This window comes from Protopterus annectens, chromosome 9.part0 (genome assembly GCF_019279795.1).
Source record: "Protopterus annectens isolate FY-2018-M chromosome 9.part0, PAN1.0, whole genome shotgun sequence".
Classification (NCBI taxonomy): Eukaryota; Metazoa; Chordata; order Ceratodontiformes; family Protopteridae; genus Protopterus; species Protopterus annectens.
In genome coordinates this window covers 121,684,033-121,706,359 of record NC_056743.1, presented here as the reverse complement: position 1 = coordinate 121,706,359, position 22,327 = coordinate 121,684,033, and the positions used below count along the sequence as shown (strand labels likewise).

The 22,327-nt window shown below is 44.1% G+C and overlaps 1 long non-coding RNA gene across 1 annotated transcript in view; it reads right to left on the bottom strand.

Moving 5' to 3' along the window:
- Positions 1 to 1,478: 1,478 nt before the first annotated feature.
- LOC122811074 overlaps positions 1,479 to 22,327 on the bottom strand; it is a 386,835-nt gene continuing 365,986 nt past the window's right edge. Inside the window, exon 3 of the long non-coding RNA XR_006366198.1 lies at positions 1,479 to 1,526. This is a non-coding gene — a long non-coding RNA (uncharacterized LOC122811074). The remainder of the gene's footprint in view (positions 1,527 to 22,327) is intronic.

Below are 22,327 nucleotides of genomic sequence, written 5' to 3'. Positions count from 1 at the left end.
TTGCCAGACAAGTGATAGGCTCAAGCCTATTAGAGGGTCCAGCATCCAGGGAGGGTACACCCAAGAAGGTGAAAGGAAGGGGAATCAGATCTGTTGAGACCAAAGTGAGTGGGTGATTAAGACCATCTCTGCCTAGCACCAGGACACTCTGTAAAAAGTTTCTTGTGAGAGGACCCATGGGCTTAGTGTGGATGAGAGGATTCCTCATGGACTCTCTTCTGCGGAATCAGGTCGAGTAGCTGCTGCATTTGGCATTGGACAGAGCTGTAAACGGACCACATGAAGGCCAACCCCTGCAGGTGAAAATCATGGCAGCCACTGTGCGACTAAGAGATCACTCATGAGGCAGAAGAATGGACCTGTTCAACTTGATCTTCTAACTGCTGCGTTACAATTAGAAAGCAGTGGGAAAACACTGCCAAACTGTCAAAGCTTCCCACCACAAAAGATACAAACAGGTTCCTCCTAGTTTGCTGATGTTCCTGAACACAGACCGGTCTGTCTAAACAAAAATCATACCCATGGGGAGGGGGGCCAGGAATGCCTACAACACTAGGAAGACTACTCATCTAGAGAGCACTGACGTCAGAGATTAAACACCGTGCATCTTGGGCAGTCTCTCAAAATGCAACCCCCCCCCCCAACTTCTCCCCACCAGAGAAGCATCTATAGTTACTGTAGCTAACCTACAGAGACTAGTGGACCTTGAAAATTTAGACTAGAAAAAGCAGTGGAAGAAGACAAGTCCGAATAGAGACCCTTCTCTATAATCCTTGGGATGATGTAGCCAAGAGACTGCAGTCCTTTGTAAGGCTTTTGGCTGTTTGCAGCCTTAAGGACAGCAACTACTGACATACAGCTGCTGAATACCCTTGAGGATGAGGTGGGAATAAATGATTTGAAAGAACAGAAACCTTGCAGACTCCTTGGCTATTTTTTTTTAAATCTGGAGGCAGGAATCTGTCTCGTCTGGGCAAAGACAGATGGAAGGTGTATACAATGGCATTCAAAAAGACATAAGGTTTCCCATTAACAAGGAAATAAAGTACAGTGTATATTAATGTGTTTTAAAGAATGTATTGACTGGATGCTAAGACCAGATGGTGTAGTAATGCCCAAAACACAGGCTGAGGAATTAAATTTGGGGGGAAAAAACTTGACTCAATGGGAAAAAAGGAGAACAGCTGGCAATATATTTTTCCAAGTCATGAGAACCAGGCCACATATGAAAGTCCAATACCAATATGCATTTTGACAATATTATGATGAGATTTGCAAAAAAAAAAATTTCAATTCCCACAAACATGCAAAGGCGTACAGTCTCAAGAATTCACCAGATCTCTTTAATCATATGAAACAGTGATGAAATACAATTATAAACAATTTAAATAATGTCACCTCCACCAATCATAATCCACCTTTTTCAATGTCTATTCAGATCCACAATTTTAGACAGTCTCACTTTCAAAAGAGTAAAACAATGAAGACATTACCTGTGGGTCTTGTTTCATTTGTGCAACTAGTTTCTGTGTAAAAAAAAGGCAGAAAATTGGCAATTCAGTTCTAAGCTCATACAACTCATCTTTCTTAGCAACTCACTTATAGATGCATTTCATCAGTTAGGTGAGCCTTCAACTTTTTCATCATCAGAATAACTTAAGTTTTACTTGTGATTTACAACTGCTAAATACACAGTACAGTTATGAGAGACAGACATGAAAAAATGCTGCAGAGTAAAAACTTACCATAAAGTACAGTTTTGTACCTACCATAAATGTAGATGTCCGAATTGGATAGCATCTGCAGTCATAACAACTGGGTTGTCCTGTCGTCAGGCAGCCCTTCAGTCGGCCGGATTCCAAAGTCCGGGTCCGGCTTCGGCTGATGTCGCACTTCCCCCGACGTCATCTCTGTTGGTCTTCGGGTATAAAAGCATCAGCCGACGCCATTTTCTTCAGTGTTTCTTGCCCCAGATGCCAGAAGCCCTATAGAAGGCTAAAAATTTTGGATAGATGCCAATGTTTCCAAAAGATAGAGGTAAACACAAAAATAAGCATGTATGTACATAAATACAAACAAATACACCATGAAAGAAATCCCCACTAGCTAGCTATTAGAAGGGTAAACACCCTAGGAGTACCACAGAGGGAAGGAGGGAGGGTAATTGACTGCAGATGCTATCCAATTCGGACATCTACATTTATGGTAGGTACAAAACTGTACTATGTCCTTCATGGATGCATCTGCAGTCATAACAACTGGGTAGAATACCATAGCCAACTAGGGAGGAGGATAAAAGTAAATTATGGTGTGTTTAGGATCCCTTGCAGAACAGCAGTGGCAAACCCTGCTCGGGATCTGGAATATAGAGGTAAATTATAATGCTTGGCAAATGTATGCACGGAGGTCCAAGTAGCCTCAATAATGTCTTTGGTAGCCACTCCTCGTAAGAAGGCTGTGGTAGTGGCTGTTGCCCTTGTAGAATGAGGTCTTATGTTCTGTGGAATTGGCTTTCCATGGAAGGAGTAACAGAATCGTATGCAATTTCCTATCCATTTGGAGATTGTCTGTTTGGAAATAGCTTTTCCTTCCCTTCCTGTTGCATAGGCTACAAAAGTTGGTCAGTCTTTCTGCTATTTTTGTTCTGTCCAAGTAGTAGCGTAGCTGTGTATGTACATCGAAGGTATGCAGTATTCTGTCCCCTCTGTTTTGTGGGTTGGGAAAGAAGGTAGGCAGGTGGATTGCCTGGTTTAAAGACACTCTGGATACCACCTTAGGCATAAATGTAGGATTAGTCCTCATGGACACTCTATCTTGGTGGAAGATTAGAAAGGGTTGCACTGCCATTAAGGCCTGTAGTTCTGAAACCCTCCTTGCTGAAGTAATTGCCAGTAGGAAAGCAGTTTTCCATGACAGGTGTTGTAGGTCTGCTGTTGCTGCTGGTTCAAAAGGTGATAGTGTCAATTTTTCTAGCACAAAGTTCAAGTCCCAAGCTGGCAATGGTGGTTTCCTTGGAGGTTTTACATTCTTGATTCCTCTGAGGAACTGCCTGAGCAAAGGGTGTGAAAAAACAGGTGGATCAAAGCTGTATTCTGCTGAAATAGCTGATGCATGAATCTTGATGGAGCAGTATGACAGGCCTGAATGAAGTAGTTCGGCCAGATACTCCAGAATGTTAGGCATATCTATGTTTGATACATCTTTTCCTCTTTCAGAACTCCAAATGACAAACCTTTTCCATTTCCCAGCATAATTCCTTCTAGTTGAAGGCCTGCGTGCTTCAAGAATAATGTCTTTAACTCTTTGTGAAAGTTCTGTATTAGCAGCTGCTATGTGATGTTCCATGCAGTCAGTTGCAGCGTTTTTAGGTTTGGATGCATGGTGCTGAAGTTGTTCTGAGTTAGCATCAAAGGCATCAGGGGAATTGGCCACATATTGTTCCGAGACATGCTCCTCAGTAGTGGGTACCAATGCTGTCTTGGCCAGTTTGGAGCTATCAGGATTATCCCTGGACGTTCCTCCTTGATTTTTAGTAGTACTTTGTGTATCAAGGGAAGAGGTGGGAATGCATATGCTGTTAGGCCTTTCCAGCTGAAGGAGAGCGAGTCCACTTTCCATGCTAGTGGGTGGAATGTCCTTGTGCAGAATTTTTGAGCTGGTGATTGAGAGGTGATGCGAATAGATCTATCTGAGGCATTCCCCATTTTTTTGAGATGGTCTTGAAGATATCCGGTGCAGCTGCCATTCGTGGGCATCCGATGTGGTCCTGCTTAACATATCTGCTAGAGAGTTTTCTTTTCCTGGCACAAATATTGCCTGTAACTGGATGTTGTAGCTGAGTGCCAGGGTCCACAGCTCCAAAGTCATTCTGCATAGGGGTAAGAATGAGTGCCTCCCTGTTTGTTGATGTACCACATGACTGTGGTGTTGTCTGTCCTTATCATCAAGTGGTCCTCCTTGAGAAATGGTCTGAACTTTTGGATTGCCAGTTTTACTGCCAGCATTTCTTTTAGGTTGATGTGCAGGTGAAGTTGGTCCTGTGTCCACAATCCTTGAACGCATTTGTCCAGCATATGCCCCCATCCTAGGTCTGAAGCGTCTGTTGTGATGGTCTGGCTTGGTTGACATCTGCGAAAGGGTAGGCCTGGGTTTGACTGGCATGCCTGAGCCCACCATAGGAACTCCTGTTTTAAGCATGGTATTAGTGGGATTTCCGTTTCTAGGCTGTGTCTGTGTTGGGACCATAAATTCTTTAGGTACCACTGTAGTTTTCTCATATGTAGTCTGGCAAATGGAACCAAGATTATGCATGATGCCATGAAACCCAAGGCCTGCAGTACCTTTCTTGCTGTTAACTTGTTCAGTTTTGTTAGTGCCAAGAAGTAAAGAGGGAGTTCTTTTGGTTTTTCTGTAGTTAGGAATGCCATTTGTCTTACTGTGTCCAATTCCGCACCCAGGAAAGTCCTTGTCTGGGATGGTATCAGTCTTGACTTTTGTAAATTGACTGTGTATCCCAGTGCTTGAAGCAAGTAAATGACCCTTTGTAAATCTGTTGTCAGCTTGCTTTTGTTGTCTCCTTGTATCAGGCAGTCGTCCAGGTATGGATAAATTTGAATTCCCTGTAGTCTGCAATGGCGATTACTGATGCCAGGCATTTTGTGAATACTCTGGGCAGTAGATAAGCCAAAGGGCAATGCTGAGAATTGATAGTGCTCTGATCCTGCAAGAAATCTGAGGTATCTTCTGCAGATTGGTCGAATGGGGACGTGCAGGTATGCCTCCTTGAGATCTAGAGTTACCAGCCAACACTCCTTGCCCAGCATGGGAAGAAGTTGCTGTAGGGTCAGCATTTTGAATTTTGGGACAATGATGTAAGTATTCAGGGTGGACAGGTCTAGAATTGGTCTCCAACTTTTTCCTTTCTTGGAACTAGGAATAGTCTGGAGTAGAACCCTTTCCTTGCTCTGCTGTTGGCACTTTCTCCACAGCTCTCATGTTTGCTAACTCCATTATCTGTTGTAGAGCCTCTGTCTTTGATTTGGAGGTAGATTTGGCATTCCTCTTTGTCTGGTAAAGTGTGGAAGTGGAACCGTAACCTTGATCTATGGTTCAGAAATCCACTTGTCCTTTGTTATGTGGTGCCAGTTTTTTGAAAATAAGGTTAGCTTTCCGCCTAGAGGAGCTGCTATTTGTTCCCTGGTAGGCGGGTTTAGGATTAAGTCACTGTGGCTGTGTTGATGTAGTGGCAGGTGTGGAGTCTGTGCCTCTGTTGTTACCTTGCCACTGTCGTCCTCTGTAGGCACCTCCTCTGGATTTATTTCTGCCTCTGGAACGTCTATTCCTGCCCCTTTGAGGTCTTGTGGAGTCAGGAAAGGACCAATTTTTGGCAGGCCAGTTCCTGCTAAACCTTGGGGTTGAACCTGCAAGAAATCTTTAACTGTCTGGACTGATTTTGCCTTTTCTTCCATTTTCTTCATAACCTGCTGGGCAGGTGTACCAAACAAACTTGTTTTATCCATAGGAGCATCTAGCAATTTAGATTTAACATGATCCGTAAAGCTTGCTCCTTTAGCCATGCATGCCTTCTAATTACAGTGCCAGTCATGGCTGATCTAAATGAAGCCTCCAGTGCATCATAGCCACATTTTAAAGAATGGTTACTAACTTGCTGTATGTTATTTACCATTTCTAATACATATTTCTTATCAAGAGATTCATCAGTGGTTAGCTTTTTAGTTAACTGATCAAGCATAAACTCTTGGTATTGTATCATGTGAAACTGACAGTTTAAAGCTCTAGCTGAGAGAGTGGCTGAAGTGTAAACCTTTTTACCCCATCTGTCTAATGACCTTGCTTCCCTTTCAGAAGGAACAGGGTTTTAGCTATGGTCGCTGCTACTGCCTTGGGACCCTGGGAAATAGTTTCGGGTCTGCAAGAGGGCCTTGTAAAGGTGGTGATGAGTATCTGGCACCCTGTAAAATCTGTCTGGTTTGGCAGGGGCTGGGGTAAAGAATCTGGAGCGGAGCAGACATCATTGAAAGCATCATCCACCACAGAGAGAACAGGAGGTATAGCTAAGGGCCTGTGCTGTGGAAGGTGCAAAAGGTCCTAAGTCTTTTCTGGAGTCTGAAAAATCCTGTTGCTGCCATTGGAACTGTTCTCGCATGGCATGCAAGGTTTCCCCAAAGGAGAATTCTTCTGGTGGGGAAGCAGCTGGAATGGATTCTTCAGCATCAGAATCTTCAAAATTGGAGAAAGGAGCCTCTGGCTGGTCAGTTATGTCTGACTCATCAGCAGAATCATCAGAGGACACTGGCTCATGGGGCTCTGCCCTAGGTCTCTTCTCTGGGGGCTGAGAGGCCCTGTCTGGGTGAGATTGAGATCCTCTAATTAATGAAATTAAATCTTCTGCCAAAGTAAGCATTTGGGAACTGGAAGAGGGCCTGGTTGAGGGGGGTTTAACAGGCACTGTTTTAGTAGTCTTGGCTGCTTTAGCCCTGGCGAAGGCCTTAATGGACATGGCTGCTGAAGGCCTAGCAGCACCACGTGCTGGGGTAGAGACATCCAAGGGAATGGTGTCTGATAAGTCAGTGGTAAGCACCGTAGTGGGTAAAATTTCTGAGGCCGATTCAAGAGTGTTAGCAGGGACCTCAGTTGTAGAGATAGATTCAGCTGTATTTTGATCAGTTTTCTCGGTTTCGCCGAAACCGAGACACTCGCGTTTGCTTAACCGTGGTGGCGCCGAAAAGCGCGGACCGCGAGTGTCGGTCTTTTTCTTTGCGTTTTGGCAGAATGCGAGTCGGAGGATCCGACGGCATAATGTACGCAAAATCAGAACCGAAAACTGTTCTGCAAACTCCGACCGACGCCTAAGCGTTACCGGTTGAAAGAAGCACAGGACCTAACAGGCTGCTACGCCGTGGGCTGGGCCTAAGCAAGGCAGGCAGTAAGAGTGGAAATCTTTATGAGGTATTTGTTTCCCACAGGTTAAACAATTATTAACTTTTTCTGACATCGGCTGCGGCAAGAAAGAGTCCCCAACGGGTACTTAGCTTTAGAAGTCTTCGAAGTAGTATTCGGTAGAAGTAATCTCTGGATCCGACCGACCGGCACTTGCGAACAGCTTCTGCTTCGGGCGCCACGCGGCAAGAAAGACTGAAGAAAATGGCGTCGGCTGATGCTTTTATACCCGAAGACCAACAGAGATGACGTCGGGGGAAGTGCGACATCAGCCGAAGCCGGACCCGGACTTTGGAATCCGGCCGACTGAAGGGCTGCCTGACGACAGGACAACCCAGTTGTTATGACTGCAGATGCATCCATGAAGGACATCACACGTTTGAGTAGATCACCGTTGTATACAGTCCCAGATTACCAGGACTTCAGATGCAAAAGGTTTAACATTCAGCATGACTTCTAGAGCTCAGTGACATTCCCAATCCAGGCATGGCAGATGCCAAACTCTTGAGATTTCAGGACATCTCCAATATATTAAAAAAAAAAAAATGTGCTCATGCTATAAATTAGAGCTTTCTGGTCCAGGATGCAAGGACACTAATAGTGAAAGCTAGAGAGAAAGGCCCTGCTAAAACAGGAGAGACAAGAGACTTGTGCTACAGTTAGGAGCAGAAAATGAGAAACTGGCCTTGCCAAACTCTACTCAGCCCTAAGCAACCCCAGAGGTCCTTTAAGGGGAATGGAAAATGACAGGGTATCTCCACTCCCACACTACGATGCCCCAGTGAAAGAGTGGAAGAGTAAGAGTAAAAGAGAGAAGGGAAGGAAGGAGGGAAACAAAACAATGATCTACTCAAACATCTGTTTTTATGATAAATTCTAATATAACTGCATTATGTCCTTTATTTAACCACAAAAATCAGCCCCAGCACGAAACAAAGCCAATCCAAAAAACGTACCGGAACAGGATACTGGATGGAAATAATTTTAATGAACTAAAGTATTAAGCGCTTTCATCTCCACAAAAGCAAGACTTCACCAGAATACCTCTTACCTATGTATTCTGAAAGTCTCACTTTTGTGGAGACGAAAGCACTTGTGCACGTTTTTTATCCAGTATCCTGTTCCAGTATGTATTTGGATTGTCATTTATTTAAATAATCGTTGGAGAAGTCTCAACTACTGGGGTGATTCAGAGGTCTAACTAAGCAAGGGTAGTGGATGGAATAGAGTGACTGGACTGCAATATACCCTACATTAAGGCTTTGCAAATCCAGCTCTTGCACTGGAAAAAAATCTTTCCATCTTGTAATACTTCAATTGCGGCCAAATGACCAAGTAGCTTCTTCAAAACTAGCCTGTTTACCACCATTAACGGAAGGAAGAAGTTGCAGCAATGCCCCTAGTACAATGACCTCCAACGGAACATTCAGGACTCTAACCCTAGGAGAACAGAGCATAATATAGGGGCTACTCATGAAGAAATTGTTTGCTTCAACACTGCTATTCTCTCCACTCCTGTAGCAAGTTAAACAACGGACTAGAAATTACAACTGTTAAGGAAATTACCATAACAGTAAAAGTTAGGAGTACACCATTGTTACAGTAGTCTTGAGTATTGGAATTTCTGTCACAGCATTCCCAGACATCCATCCTGGCTTCCAGACCTCAGAACCCTTCATCCACAAAGTTGTGGATACCCAGCTTCTGGGACACCAAACTGTTCCTAGCATTAAGCAGGCATCCATCTACATCATCTTAGATCCTTCTTGCACAGTGCATTAGAGTAGCATCCTTGAAAGCTAGAAGAAAAGCCAAGGGGATACAAGGTAGAAAAGAATATTTTTACCCACTAAGGGAGAACGACAGACTGGTTACTCACCCCCTGATCAGGCTGACACAAAGTTGAAGGAAAAGACAATTAGGAGGTGAGGGTGGGAGAGAAACTGTACTGCAGCACTGATCTTGTAGGTCTATTAAGTTCCTACACAGCTGTACTACATTCTTCATTTAGATCACTATTCAAGTAGTTTGGACTTCGGGACAGTTCCTGGAACAAAGTCTGCCCTAGCCTTAACCAGATGCGCAATGATGTCATATATGTGATGTACAGATGTTAAAACGATGGCTGACTGCATAATAGCTTGCAAGCTGAACCCCTAAGGGACAGTACCGCTTTTTTTTTGTTACCTTACAGCAGAAAAGTATGCACTATGCCAGCCATCTTATGAGTGTGCACTTGAACACAGCCTTATACTCATCTTTTGGGTTAAAAGAAATAAATGACTGCATAGAACCAATGAAAGACCAAAGAGTATATTGGTTGTGTGTAAACATCCAGAGAATGCAGAGATATTTTCCTCTTAAACTGCAGATCAGACAGATAAGTGCACTGAATTATTACTTTAGACAAGAAGGATGAACTGGTTCATAGACTCACCCTATACCCAAGTGAATACTAGAATGTGCTTGTTGCATATTAAGGCTTGAGGTTCTGGCACACTCCCAACTGATGCGAGGACAACAAGCAAGATGGTTTTTCATGTGAAGAACTTTATCTGGGCTAGCTGCAGGTTCAAATGGGGTGTGGGTAAGCTTCTCTAGGCCATAACTCAGCTCCCAGGGGTAGGAAGGGAGCAATCACTTGTATGCTAATCACAAATGTAGCACCCCTTTAATTATTTTGACTGGTAATAGGCCAAGGACATCTCAGGGGAATGCAAGCTAAAATGGTTTGAGAGATGCACTTTAAAAAATGGATAAGCCAAACCTGCTCCAAAAAGGTCATGAAGGTACAGGAAAATTACTGACCTACCAATGATGTTCTTGTCTCATCAGGCTGCTGCACAAAAAACTCTTCTATTAGGAAGGATTCCTCAATGTCTGACCTTTTTGTCTTTTTCATAATATTCAACAAATCCGTTTTCTGTACCGGTTGCTGAAGGACAACAGGATCAATTAAAACATACTGTGAACTCTTTCTTCAGGATGGGGAGTAGGACGGTTCTTCTGCTCTGTGAGAATAAGTCATCCAGTGGTGGAAGTCCACGATTCACCTTGCTCACAGAGACATCTAAGGGAAAAAGCATTGTTGCCTGGAACAACGTGATACCATCAGCCACATTTCTGGTCTGTCCTCTCTGTTTCTAGATTGCTGTAGGGATCGGGGGAAAAAGAGACCTGCCCAGTTTATAGACGCCTCCAATGCCCAAGCTTCCTTGCATGGTTATGTTCACCAAAAGGTTTTATCGGTCTGACCTGTGGTGCACCGCCTGAAGGTAAACCTGCTCTGTGAAACTGTATGAGTGGGTCTGTCATCAACCTTCTGGAGTTGCTCCCCTAGTGTGCTTTGCTGATAGGGTATGTAGAGCGATTTTAAATGTAATCCAGCGATGCAGGGAACCAGTTAAGTTGTCAGTGCTAACCTGCAAATAGGTAACACAAAATCCACTGGAGTCACCACACGAAGATACTCACTGGAGACAAAACCTTCTTTATTAAGAATAAAAACACAAGCGCTTTCACGTAGCTATACTACGCTTCTTCAGGTGTCTTTTTTTTTTTTTTTTTTTAACCTGCAAATAGGTTATAATCTTGATCCTCCAAGCCTGAAGATGTACCATATGATTACTATGTGAAGGACACACCCTCAGTTCAAATTTGTTTGAAGAACTTCAGAGCTTCATTCGATGCCATCATTTCTATTATGCAAATTTCTTCTTCTGGGTTGCATTTCATTTCCCTTTGTACCTTGCGAGTCCAATGAACAAAGCATTTGACGTCAAGAGTATGGTTGGATGGGTCCATGACACAGATCCTCAAATGTTTGCTGACTTGCACAGACTACCCCCTACAGTCCTTTGGCAGTGCAGGTAGGACTGGTATATCCTACAAAGATTGGAGCGCGTTGGCTCCAGGTTTACATTAGACATCCACAGGAGTTTCCTCACATGTAACCTAGCTGGGAGTACTATCAGGATGCTAAAAGACTAGCATCACCGAGACCCAAAGCACACCCTGGCTGTCACGTTATTTTAACTGGCTACACTGATAACATTTTAAGTGATCCACTCTCCCTACTGGTACAAAAGACTTTTAGCAACAGAACTAGTAAGGAGCCCTGGACAAGAGATGGAATGAGACAAGATTTTGGAATATAAATTAAAATAAAAAAATACATTTGTAGCAAAATCGAGATGCAAGAAATGGCTTGCTGCCCACCTCTAGGGAAGCTGCCTGAATGTGGCAGACATCCATGTATGGCAAATGTGAATGTCCTTAGTCCTGCAAAAAGCAATCACTGGAGCAAGATGCTCTGCAAACACCCCATCAGTAGTAGTCAAACCAAAGAGGTAGTGAAAACCCTCTGCTTCCAATATGACAATGCACTTATGGTTCATGTGGACTGGAATGCGAAGGTAAGCATCCTTGATGTCTACTGCTAACAATCAGGATTTTGGGAAAGGGTAGGGGAAGCAGTCTATAGTGCTAGCATTTTGAATGGTCTAAGACTGTTCTCAAAGTTTCTTTTTTTCCAGGTACCACGAAGAATGAATAAGATCCTCTTCCTTTGTTCTTTTACTGCTTCTATAACCTCCGGTACAAAGAGGCCTTTTAGGATGGGGAGGACAGCCTTTGCTCGCTTGGCACAGAGGATATTCCTGATCTACCAACTAGAGTCTATGCCCTACTATAATTGTCTGGGGGACCCCATCTGTATTTGATAACAGTTTCCCCAGACATGGAGATGGTCCAAAAGGCTCTTGGCAATCCTGCTTGAGGTAAGGTTGGGTTGGGACAAGTCAAAACTGGAAGGAGGAGGAAGTTCATGTAGTCATGACTGCCCCCAATGGGTCCTCCCGGCCTTCCTGCTGCCATTTCTTCAACTGGGGACTACGTAATCCATACATTTAACATTAGACTTGCTTTAACTGTGTCAGAGACTTAGGTTTATGGTACCTCCTGCCAAACCACAGTAAGGGAAAGATGAAAATGTTAACACCGTGAAAGACTTGTCCTCCTTCCTCAATTTTCTTAAAAGACTTTACTGGTACAGTTCCCAAAACACAGCTCCTTATCTAAAGGAGCATTTAGGAACATCATTTCAGATCTTCTGGAAGGGGTTTAGTCTCAGCCAGGCATACCTCCTGATCACACATCCCACAGCTACTAGACTAAATCCTGCATCCACAGTATCATATCCATATTAAATACAATGTTTCGACACCCAACTAACTACCTGGGTAAAATCCAAGAATTTCACCTTCAAGGCAGCATCAGAAACTGCTACGTTTTTCTCAGTCTAAGAGAGCTACGTCAAACTTGCTCATATGAATCCTACAGCTACATGCCCAGATGGCAAGGGTAGCAACTGTACATATTTTTGTTCCAAATCTATCGGTCAATTAGCTTTCATTACCATCTGTAAGAGTACTGGGCAGGAAACAAATTAGACCATTTTCCAGACACAACAGAGCCACAGCTGAATTTACATCAATGTTGTAGCGGTTCTTATGGGACCAAAAGTACAATTGTGTACCTACCATAAATGTAGATGTTAGAGTGTATTCACTGTTACAGTCATTACAGTTGGGTTATCCTGCTGGCAGGCTACCCACAGTTGGCCTGAATTCAAAAGTCTTGGTCCGGTGTCGGTTGCTATCACCTCTTCCCTGACATCAGAGCGCCAGGGGTATAAAAGATGCAGCAGACACCATTTTCTTCAGGTTTTTCTTGCCCCAGATGTCAGGTGTCCCCCTAAGGGTAGGCTAAGAAATTATGCCAATAAAAGAGCATGCAGTAAAATAAAACTATCTCCATTTACAAACAAATACACCACATAGGTTGTAAAGAATAGAGAAGTACAGATAAGTCCCAGCAAAGAAAGGGGGATGGTGGGAGGGTAACCTGGACTGCACACTGAATACACTCTAACATCTACATTTATGGCAGGTACACAACTGTACTATGTTCATCATGTTTCACTGTTGCAGTCATTACACTTGGGTTGAATCCCAAAGCAGAGGTTGGGTGGCTGGGCCTAAATAAAATTAGGAGAGGCTATGAGGCCCTGCAGAGGCGAAGCCTGCTCTGGATTTAGAGTAAAGAGGTAAGTGGTAGTGTTTTGTAAAAGTGTGCACTGAAGTCCAAGTTGCAGCCTCCAAAATGCCCTTGGTTGGTACTCCTCTGAGGAAGGCTGCTGAATTAGCTGCTGCTCCTCTGGTTGAATGTGGCCTAATGCCCTTAGGCACTGACTTGCCATGTTGAGAGTAGCAGAAACGAATGCAGCTGGCTATCCATTTGGAAATGGTCTGCTTTGAGATAGCATTTCCTTGAGATCCTGCAGCATATGCCACTAAAAGTTGTTCAGTCTTTCTGAAAGCTTTAGTTTTGTCCAAGTAGAAGCGTAACTGTATGTGTATGTCCAAAGAATGTAGAAGTCTCTCCCCTTTATTCTGTGGGTTTGGATAAAAGGTAGGCAAATTAATGGTTTGGTTAAGAGCCACACTGGACACTACCTTAGGCATAAATGTTGTGTTTGTCCTTAGAGAAACCCTGTCCGGATGGAAAATAATAAAAGGTTCCACAGCCATTAATGCCTGTTACTCAGACTCTTCTTGCTGAAATTATTGCTAGGAGCAGAGCTGTTTTCCATAAGAATTTTATCTCAGCTGTATTGGCTGGCTCAAAAGGAGGCAGTGTGAGCTTTTCCAAGCCAAAATTGAGGTCCCATGCAGATATTGGTGCTCTCCTTGGAGGTCTTATGTTTTTGGCCCCTCTGAGGTACTGCCTTAGCAGTGGATGTGAAAAAATGGGTGGGTCCATATTGTAATCAGCTGAAATGGCAGAGGCATGAATCTTAATTGATGAGAAGGATAGGCCTTTGTCCAGCATCTCAGTTAGGTATTGTAAAATCTGAGTAATATTTGTACAAGCGTGTCAATTCTTTGTGCCTGGTTCCAAGCACAGAATCTCTTCCATTTTTCTGCATAAGATTTTCTGCTGCTGGGCCTCCAAAATAACATCCATAACCGCTTTAGAGAGAGGTGTGTTCTGAATGGTTACATTATCCGCCATGCAGCCAGATTTAGGATTCCGAGTTGGATGTGCAAGATCAGATAGTTTTGGTGGGTCAGTAAATGAGGAATTTGAGGTAATGTCCAGGCTGGGCCTTGAGACAAACTCTTTAGGACTGGGTGGGTACCAGTGCTGGCGTGGCCAATCCGGGGCAATCAGCATCATTTTTGGCTTCTCTTGTCAGACCTTTAGGAGAACCTTGGGGAGTAGAGGCAGAGGAGGAAAGGCATATACTGTAAGGGTTTTCCAGCTGAATGACAGCACATCCACTTTCCATGCTTGCTTGTGATAAGTCCTTGTGCAGAATCACTGTAGTTGGCAGTTGTGAGGGGAGGCAAATAGATCTATTTCTGGGCATCCCCATTTCCTTGTTATCATGCTGAAGATTTGTGGATCTATTTTCCACTCGTGAGGATCCATGAGGTTTCTGCTTAGTTCATCTGCCAGAGCATTTGTCTTTCCTGGCAGAAATTGTGTTTGTAGGTGTACTTGATAAGTCAAAGCTGTGCTTCACAAAATTATGGCTTGTCTGCAGAGAGGATAAGAATGTGTGCCTCCCTGCTTGCTTACGTACCACGACTGTAGTATTGTCAGTCTTTATCAGCAGTTGTCCTGGATGAAGTAAATCCTTGAAGGCTGTCAGGGCATTCTGTACAGCTAGCATCTGTTTTTGGTTGATATGAAGGTGCCTTTGGCTTGCGGGCCATCTGCCCTGAATACATTTTCCTGCCATGTGGGCCCCCCAGGCATAATCTGATGCATCTGTTAGCGTCTGCCTGGCTGTGGTTAAAGTGAATGGCTGTCCCTTGTTGTGGTGACAGGCCTGTGCCCACCATCGAAACTCCTGTTGCAGGCAGGGAGAATAATAAATGTTTCCAGGCTGTGGCAATGTTGAGTCCAAACACTTTTTAGATACCATTGTAGCTTCCTCATATGCAGTCTTGCATATGGAATTAGCAGAATGCAGGATGCCATGAAGCCCAAAGCCTGCAGAATTTTTCTTGCAGATAAAGTACAGTTTTGTACCTACCATAAATGTAGATGTTCGAAGATCCACATTGCTGCAGTCCTTACTTATGGGTAGTCCGCTGTCCTCGGTCGGCCCGAATACCAAAGTATTAGGCTGACGTCGGTCATGGGCGCCTAGATCTGACATCAGAGCGTCAGGGTATAAAGGCGCATGATCGACGTCATATCCTCAGTCTTTTCTTGCCCCAGATGTCAGAAGGCCAAACCAGAAAGGCCACAGCCAAAAACAGAATACCTCCCAAAAACATGCCCAACAACAACCATCACCTAAAGCATAGCACCAAGTCAAACTACAGTGGGGAAGGAGGGAGGGTAAATTGGACTGCAGCAATGTGGATCTTCGAACATCTACATTTATGGTAGGTACAAAACTGTTCTTCATCTCACATTGCTGCTGTCCTTACTTATGGGTAGAATCCCAAAGCAACGGGAAAGGGAGGATGGTAAAAATCATAAAGCATTAGGGGCCGCTAAAATGCCCTGTAAAATTGCAGTGGCAAATCCAGCCCTAGACTTAGAATAAAGAGGAAGGTGGTAATGTTTAGAAAAGGTATGCACTGAACTCCAAGAAGCTGCCTCCAAAATGTCTTTTGTAGCTACCCCCCTTAGAAAGGCCGTAGAAGTAGCAGTAGCCCTAGTGGAATGAGGCCTGATTCCAGCAGGAATCTCCTTACCATGATGGGAATAACAGAAAGAAATACAAAACCCAATCCATTTAGAAATAGTTTGTTTTGAAACAGGTTTACCCTGTGCACCCAAAGCAAAAGAAACAAACAATTGCTGAGACTGTCTGAACTCCTTGGTTCTGCTCAAATAAAAACGCAACTGCCTGTGAATATCCAAAGTATGCAAAAGTTTCTCCCCTTTATTTTGGGGGTTTGCATAAAAAGTAGGCAAATGAATAGTTTGATTTAAGGCCACACTAGAAACCACTTTAGGCATAAAGGAAGGATTAGTACGTAAAGATACCCTAACCTTATGAAAAATCAGGAAAGGCTCCACTGCCATGAGGGCCTGTAATTCAGAAACCCTTCTTGCAGAGGTAATGGCCAACAAAAAAGCAGTTTTCCATGACAAATACATTAACTCGGCAGTAGCTGCAGGCTCAAAAGGTTGTATAGTAAGTTTTTCCAACACAAAATTGAGATCCCAAGCAGGAGTAGGAGCTCTACGTGGGGGTCTTATATTCTTTGCCCCTCTAAGAAATTGCTTAAACCAAGGATGAGAGAATAAAGGAGGGTCACAATCATAGTGAGCAGAAATGGCTGCAGCATGAACCTTTATTGAGGAGAAAGACAAACCCTTGTCCAATAGCTCAGTAAGATATTGAAGTGCAACACTTAAATCAGGTTTGGAGACATCAAGGTCCTTTCCTTTGCTCCAAATAAAAAATCTCCTCCATTTATCCGCGTAAACTTTCCTGGTACTAGGCCTCCTGGCCTCCAAAATAACATTCAAAACTTGTTGTGGAAGCTGAGACCTTCCAGAGTTTAAAACGGAATATGCCAGGCTGTTAGATGCAGAGACTGAATCATGACATTGAGGAAGTGACTGTCCTCTTGTGACAAAAGGTGCGTAATCAAAGGCAGAGGCCATGGAGGTTCTCGTACTAAACTCCTCAGTAGTGGGTACCAGTGTTGTTGAGGCCAATCCGGTGCTATCAAAATCATGGTTGGCTTGTCTTGCCTGGCCTTCAAAAGTACCTTGGGAAGAAGAGGCAGAGGTGGAAAGGCATATACATGCAGATTGTACCAACTGAATGATAGAGCGTCCACCTTCCAAGCTGTGTGATGAAACATTTTTGTGCAAAACTTTGGCAACTGGTAATTTAGTGGAGAAGCGAACAGATCTATGTCTGGAGTTCCCCATAACACTGTCAACTGTTGAAATACATGAGGATCCAATTTCCACTCGTGAGGATCCACTATTTGTCTGCTCAATACATCTGCTAAGGAGTTCTGTGCTCCTGGTAGAAACCTTGCCTGAAGATTGAGGTGTAGATTGAGAGCAGTTTCCCACAGAATCATCGCTTGCCTGCAAAGAGGGTAAGAATGGGTTCCCCTCTGCTTTTTGATGTACCACATGACAGTAGTGTTGTCTGTTTGAATCAACACCTGCCCTGGGTGAAGTAAATCTTTGAAAGCCATCAATGCAAACTGGACTGCTAACATTTCCTTCAAGTTGATATGCAAATGTTGGAGTTTGACAGGCCACGTGTTTTGCACCCATTTTCCATTGAGGTGTGCTCCCCAAGCCTTGTCCGAGGCATCTGTCGTTAGAATCTGACTCGCCTCTGGCCGGGTCACAGAGTCCCTTGTTTAGGTGACATTCCTGAGCCCACCACAAAAACTCCTTCTGAATGCAAGGTATTATCTGAATGACAGTGTCTAGATCTTGGCAGTGCTGTGTCCACACATTTTTGAGATACCATTGAAGCTTCCTCATATGCAATTTGGCATTGGGAAGCACCAGAATACAAGATGCCATGAACCCCAAGGCTTGAAGGACTGTCCTTGCAGTCAGCCTGGACCGGAGACATTTGCTGGAAATAAAGAGAAAGGCTTCTTTGTTTGTCCGGGGTCAAAAAAGCCATCTGGGAAGCTGTATTCAGTCTCACACCCAGAAAGCACATGTCCTGAGAGGGTACTAGACTGGACTTTGTTTCGTTCACAGAATACCCTAGGCATCTTAACACTGCCATCACATACTGTAGATGATGAAGAAGTTCGTCCTTTTCTTGTGCAATAATCAGGCAGTCGTCCAAATAAGGATAAATCTGTATTCCTCTTAGTCTGAAAAATGCTATCACTGGAGCCAGAACCTTTGTGAACACTCTGGGCGCAGTAGGTAAGCCAAAGGGCAATGCAGAGAACTGAGAATGTAAATTTCCAGCCCGAAAACGCAGGTACCTCCTGCAACTGGGCCTGATAGGAACATGAAGGTAAGCCTCTTTTAGATCCAGAGTAACCATCCAGTGATCTTTTCCCAACAGAGGTAAAAGTTGTTGTAAAGTCAGCATCTTGAACTTTGGAATGTCCAGGTAAGTGTTGAGGATAGATAAATCCAAAATTGGTCTCCACGTGTTCCCTTTCTTTGGAACTAGAAACAGGCGAGAATAAAATCCTAGGCCCACTTCTGATAGAGGAACTGGCTGTATAGCTCCTATTTGAAGAAGTAAAGAAATTTGTCTGTGAGCCTCTATCCTTTGCCGAGGAGGGACGTCTGGCATGCCTTTGAAAGGAGGCATGGTGTGGAAATAGAACTTGTAACCTCGGTTTATAATGTCCAATACCCATTTGTCCTGGGTGACTAAATGCCAATTTTGCTTGAAAAGAGCCAACTTTCCTCCCAAAGGAGCTGCCCGGCAAAAAGAATCTGGCAGCTGAAAATGCAGGTCATTGGGCCTGTTTACGAAAGGACTGGCCCCTGCCCTCACCAGCAGATTGAACAGGCGAACTCCATTGTCTCGGCCTGAAGGTACTCTGAGCTCTGCCCCTACCAAGCCTAGATCTACCCCTAGACTGAGAATCAGAAGTAGGGTACGTCCACCCCTTAGTAGGCCAATTTCTACTAAACTTTGGAGGTTGTACCTGCAAAAAATCTTTAACAGTCTGCATAGACTTAGCCTTGTCTTCCATTTTCTTTAAGACTTGACTCCACAGGAGGACCAAACAAAACTTCAGACTGTAAAGGGGCATCCAGAAATCTAGACTTAACATGCTCAGACAAATTCTGATCCTTAAGCCAGGCATGCCTACGAATAACTGAACTAGCGGCAGCCACCCTAGAAGAAGTCTGTAAAGCATCAAAACCACATTGCAAAGAGTGCTTACCCACCTGTTCAGAAACATGCACTAAATCCTGCAATTCTTTACACTCTATGCCCTCTGCCAAAGCATCCACTTTAGATCTTAGCTGGGAAAGGAGGAAATTCTGATACTTCAACATATGAAACTGGCAGTTCAAAGCTCTCACTGCTAAAGTAGAAGAGGTATACACCTTCTTACCCCATCTATCCAAAGCTCTAGCTTCCTTATCCAGAGGAACCGGATTCTTAACAACAGAGGCTCTAACACCCTTAGGCCCCTGACTAATAGTTTCTGGGTCCGCCCTAGGACTCTTATACAGATATTTATGAGCCTCAGGCACCCTGTAATACCTGTCCGGTCTGTGGTAAAAACAAGAACTCCCTAAGCCTCTTCCGTGAATCAGAGTAATCCTGTTCCTCCCACTTAAAATGCTCCCTCATGGAATGCAGAGTTTCTGAAAATGAAAAATCCTCTGGAGGAGAAGCAGAAGGAGTGGAATCCTCTGCATCAGAATCAGAATAAGGAGGGAAATCTTGAATGTCTTCAGCAGAAGACTCTGAATCATCTGAGGCCTGCTCCAAACTTTCCAACTCTGGCTCCATCCTGGGCCTCTTATCAGGAGGGGGCATAGAACCTCTAATTAAAGTAATCAAATCCTCTGCCATTTTAAGCATGTGCTTTTTAGGCACAGACCCTGAAGAACCAGAACTGACACCAGAGGAAGGCAAAACAGACCTGCCCTTAGAAGGAGCCTTAGAAACAGTAGCAGAAGGCCTAACCACCTTAGGCATAGAAGGGAGAATAGTAACCTGAGAGGCCCCTTCAGCCTGACCTGCCTCCTGAGACGCCACATCTTGTAAAATCAAAGTTTCCCCCTGGGACTCAACAGAAACTTCAGCCGGATCCACCTGTTCAGCTGTAGCTTCTAAAGGTCCAGCGTCCAAAACAGACGAATCATCCTGCCTAGGCTTTAAAGATTTGTCTTTGCGCTTCTTAGTAGAAGCAGGCGTCGGAACATCCAACGGCATATTATAATTACACCTCTTGCCAAAGACTAACCTAGCGCAATCTAACCTCCGTTTTATAGTGCGCTTATTAAACCTAGCATAAAACCGACACCCGACTACGTCGTGCTCCGGTCCCAAACAAGGAATACAAAGCGAGTGGTAATCCCTATGCGGTATCTGTTTCCCACAAGAAATACAATTATTCACTTTTTCTGACATCCGTAAGTAACTGAGGCAAGAAAAAAAAATATTCCCCAACGGGGTACTTAGCCCAACTTGGTATCGGTCTGAAACTCCGAAAACGAAAAATTTCAGAACGCCGAACGGCACTTGCAACGCTGCTTCTGCATCGGACCATGCGGCAAAAAAGACTGAGGATATGACGATGATCATGCGCCTTTATACCCTGACGCTCTGATGTCAGATCTAGGCGCCCATGACCGACGTCAGCCTAATACTTTGGTATTCGGGCCGACCGAGGACAGCGGACTACCCATAAGTAAGGACTGCAGCAATGTGAGATGAAGAACATCTGGGTCTTTGTTGCCATGCTTTCAAAGTAAGAAGTCAGTTGCCTTTGTTTGGCGTGAGATAAGCCATCTGAGCAGTTGTATTTAAGCTTGCACCCAGGAATACTATCTCTTGAGAGGGTACTAGTTTTGATTTCTTTTAGTTTACTGTGTACCCTAGGCAAATTAGTAATCTTTTTTATAAACGCCAGATGCTTTAGTAGAACATCTTTGTTCTCTGCTTGAATAAGGCAGTCGTCCAAGTAGGGATACATTTGAATTCCTCTGTCTGCAAAATGCAATTACTGGTGCCAGGCATTTTGTGAAGACCCTGGGCGCAGTAGATAAGCCAAAGGGCAGTGCAAAGAATTGGTAGTGCATTGAGCCAGCTATGAATCGGAGGTATCTTCTGCAAGATTGTCTGATTGGGAAATGCAGATATGCCTCTGAGGTCCAAAGTTACAAGCCAAGCCTTCTTGCCCAGCATGGGCAGAAGCTGCTGCAGAGTAAACATTTTGAATTTTGGAACGTCCAGGAAAGTGTTTAGAAGAGACCAGTCCAGAATTGGTCTCCAGGCTTTGTCCTTTCTTGGTACTAAGAAAAGTCTTGAGTAAAATCCTTGTCCCTGTTCTTGTTGTGGTACCAGCTGAATAGCCCTCATGTCCATGAGAGATGAAACTTGTTTTTATGCCTCTGCCCATTGATTGTGTGGCAGGTCTGGCATAACTTTTGACTTTGAAAGGGTGTGGAAGTGGAACCTGTAGCCCCGAGAGACTATATTCAAGACCCATTTGTCCTGGGTGATCATGTGCCAATTTTGTGAAAAAAGTGCTAGCTTTCCCCCTAAGGGTGCTGCCAAAAGATAAGTGCTCGGCATTGGCAGAGGAAAGTCATTGGGACCATTTCCTATATGGCTGTGATTTGTCTTCTCCACTTTTGGAAGTAGTAGCATCCCCATTGTTTGGGCCTGTATGACCCCTGGGGTTGTTGTCTGCTTCTAAGGCGTCTATCTGCTCTTTGTGGCCTGACACTGGAAAGGACCAATTCTTAGAAGGCCAGTTCCTGCTAAATCTGGGTGGTTGTACCTGTAAGAAATCCTTTACTGCCTGCATAGATTTCGCTTTATCCTCCATTTTCTTCAACACCTCTTCTGCCTTAACACCAAACAAAGTATCATGCTGTAATGGAGCATCCAATAATTTTGCTTTAACATGATCAGGCAGATTCTGTTCCTTTAACCAAGCATGCCTTCTAATAACAGAACCTGTAACAGCGGCCCTGCAAGAGGCCTCCAGTGAATCAAAACCACATTGCAAAGTATGCTTTCCCACTTGTTCAGCTGCATGCAATAAATCCTGCATTTCCTTGTTTTCAGAACATTCAGAATTTGTCAACAATTTCTGTTTTAGCAGTGACATTAAGTATTGCTGATATTTAAGCATATGAAACTGGCTATTTAAAGCCCTTACAGCCAAGGTAGCAGAAGTGTAAACTTTTTTCCCCCATCTGTCCAGTGCCCTAGAACCCCTATCCGAGGGAACAGGGTTTTTTGCAGTAGAGGCCTTGACCCCTTTAGGACCCTGAGATATTGTTTCTGGGTCAGCAGCAGGGTTTTTATAAAGAAATTTATGAGAGTCTGGAACCCTGTAGTATCTGTCTGGTTTAACAGGAGCAGGAGGCAGAGTCAGGGGACAGGCCGGACTCTGAAAATACATAATCTACAATGTCTAGAACAGGTGGGATAGCAAGAGGTCTGTGCTGAGGTAGTAGAAGAAAGTCTGAGCCTTTTCTTAGATTGAGTAATCTTGGCTCTCCCAGTGGAAATGCTCCCTCATGGTATGCAGGGTTTCCCCAAAGGGATAATCCTCAGGAGGAGAAGCTGAAGGAATAGATTCTTCAGCATCAGAAACCTCATAGGGAGGCAAAGAGTATCCCTGTT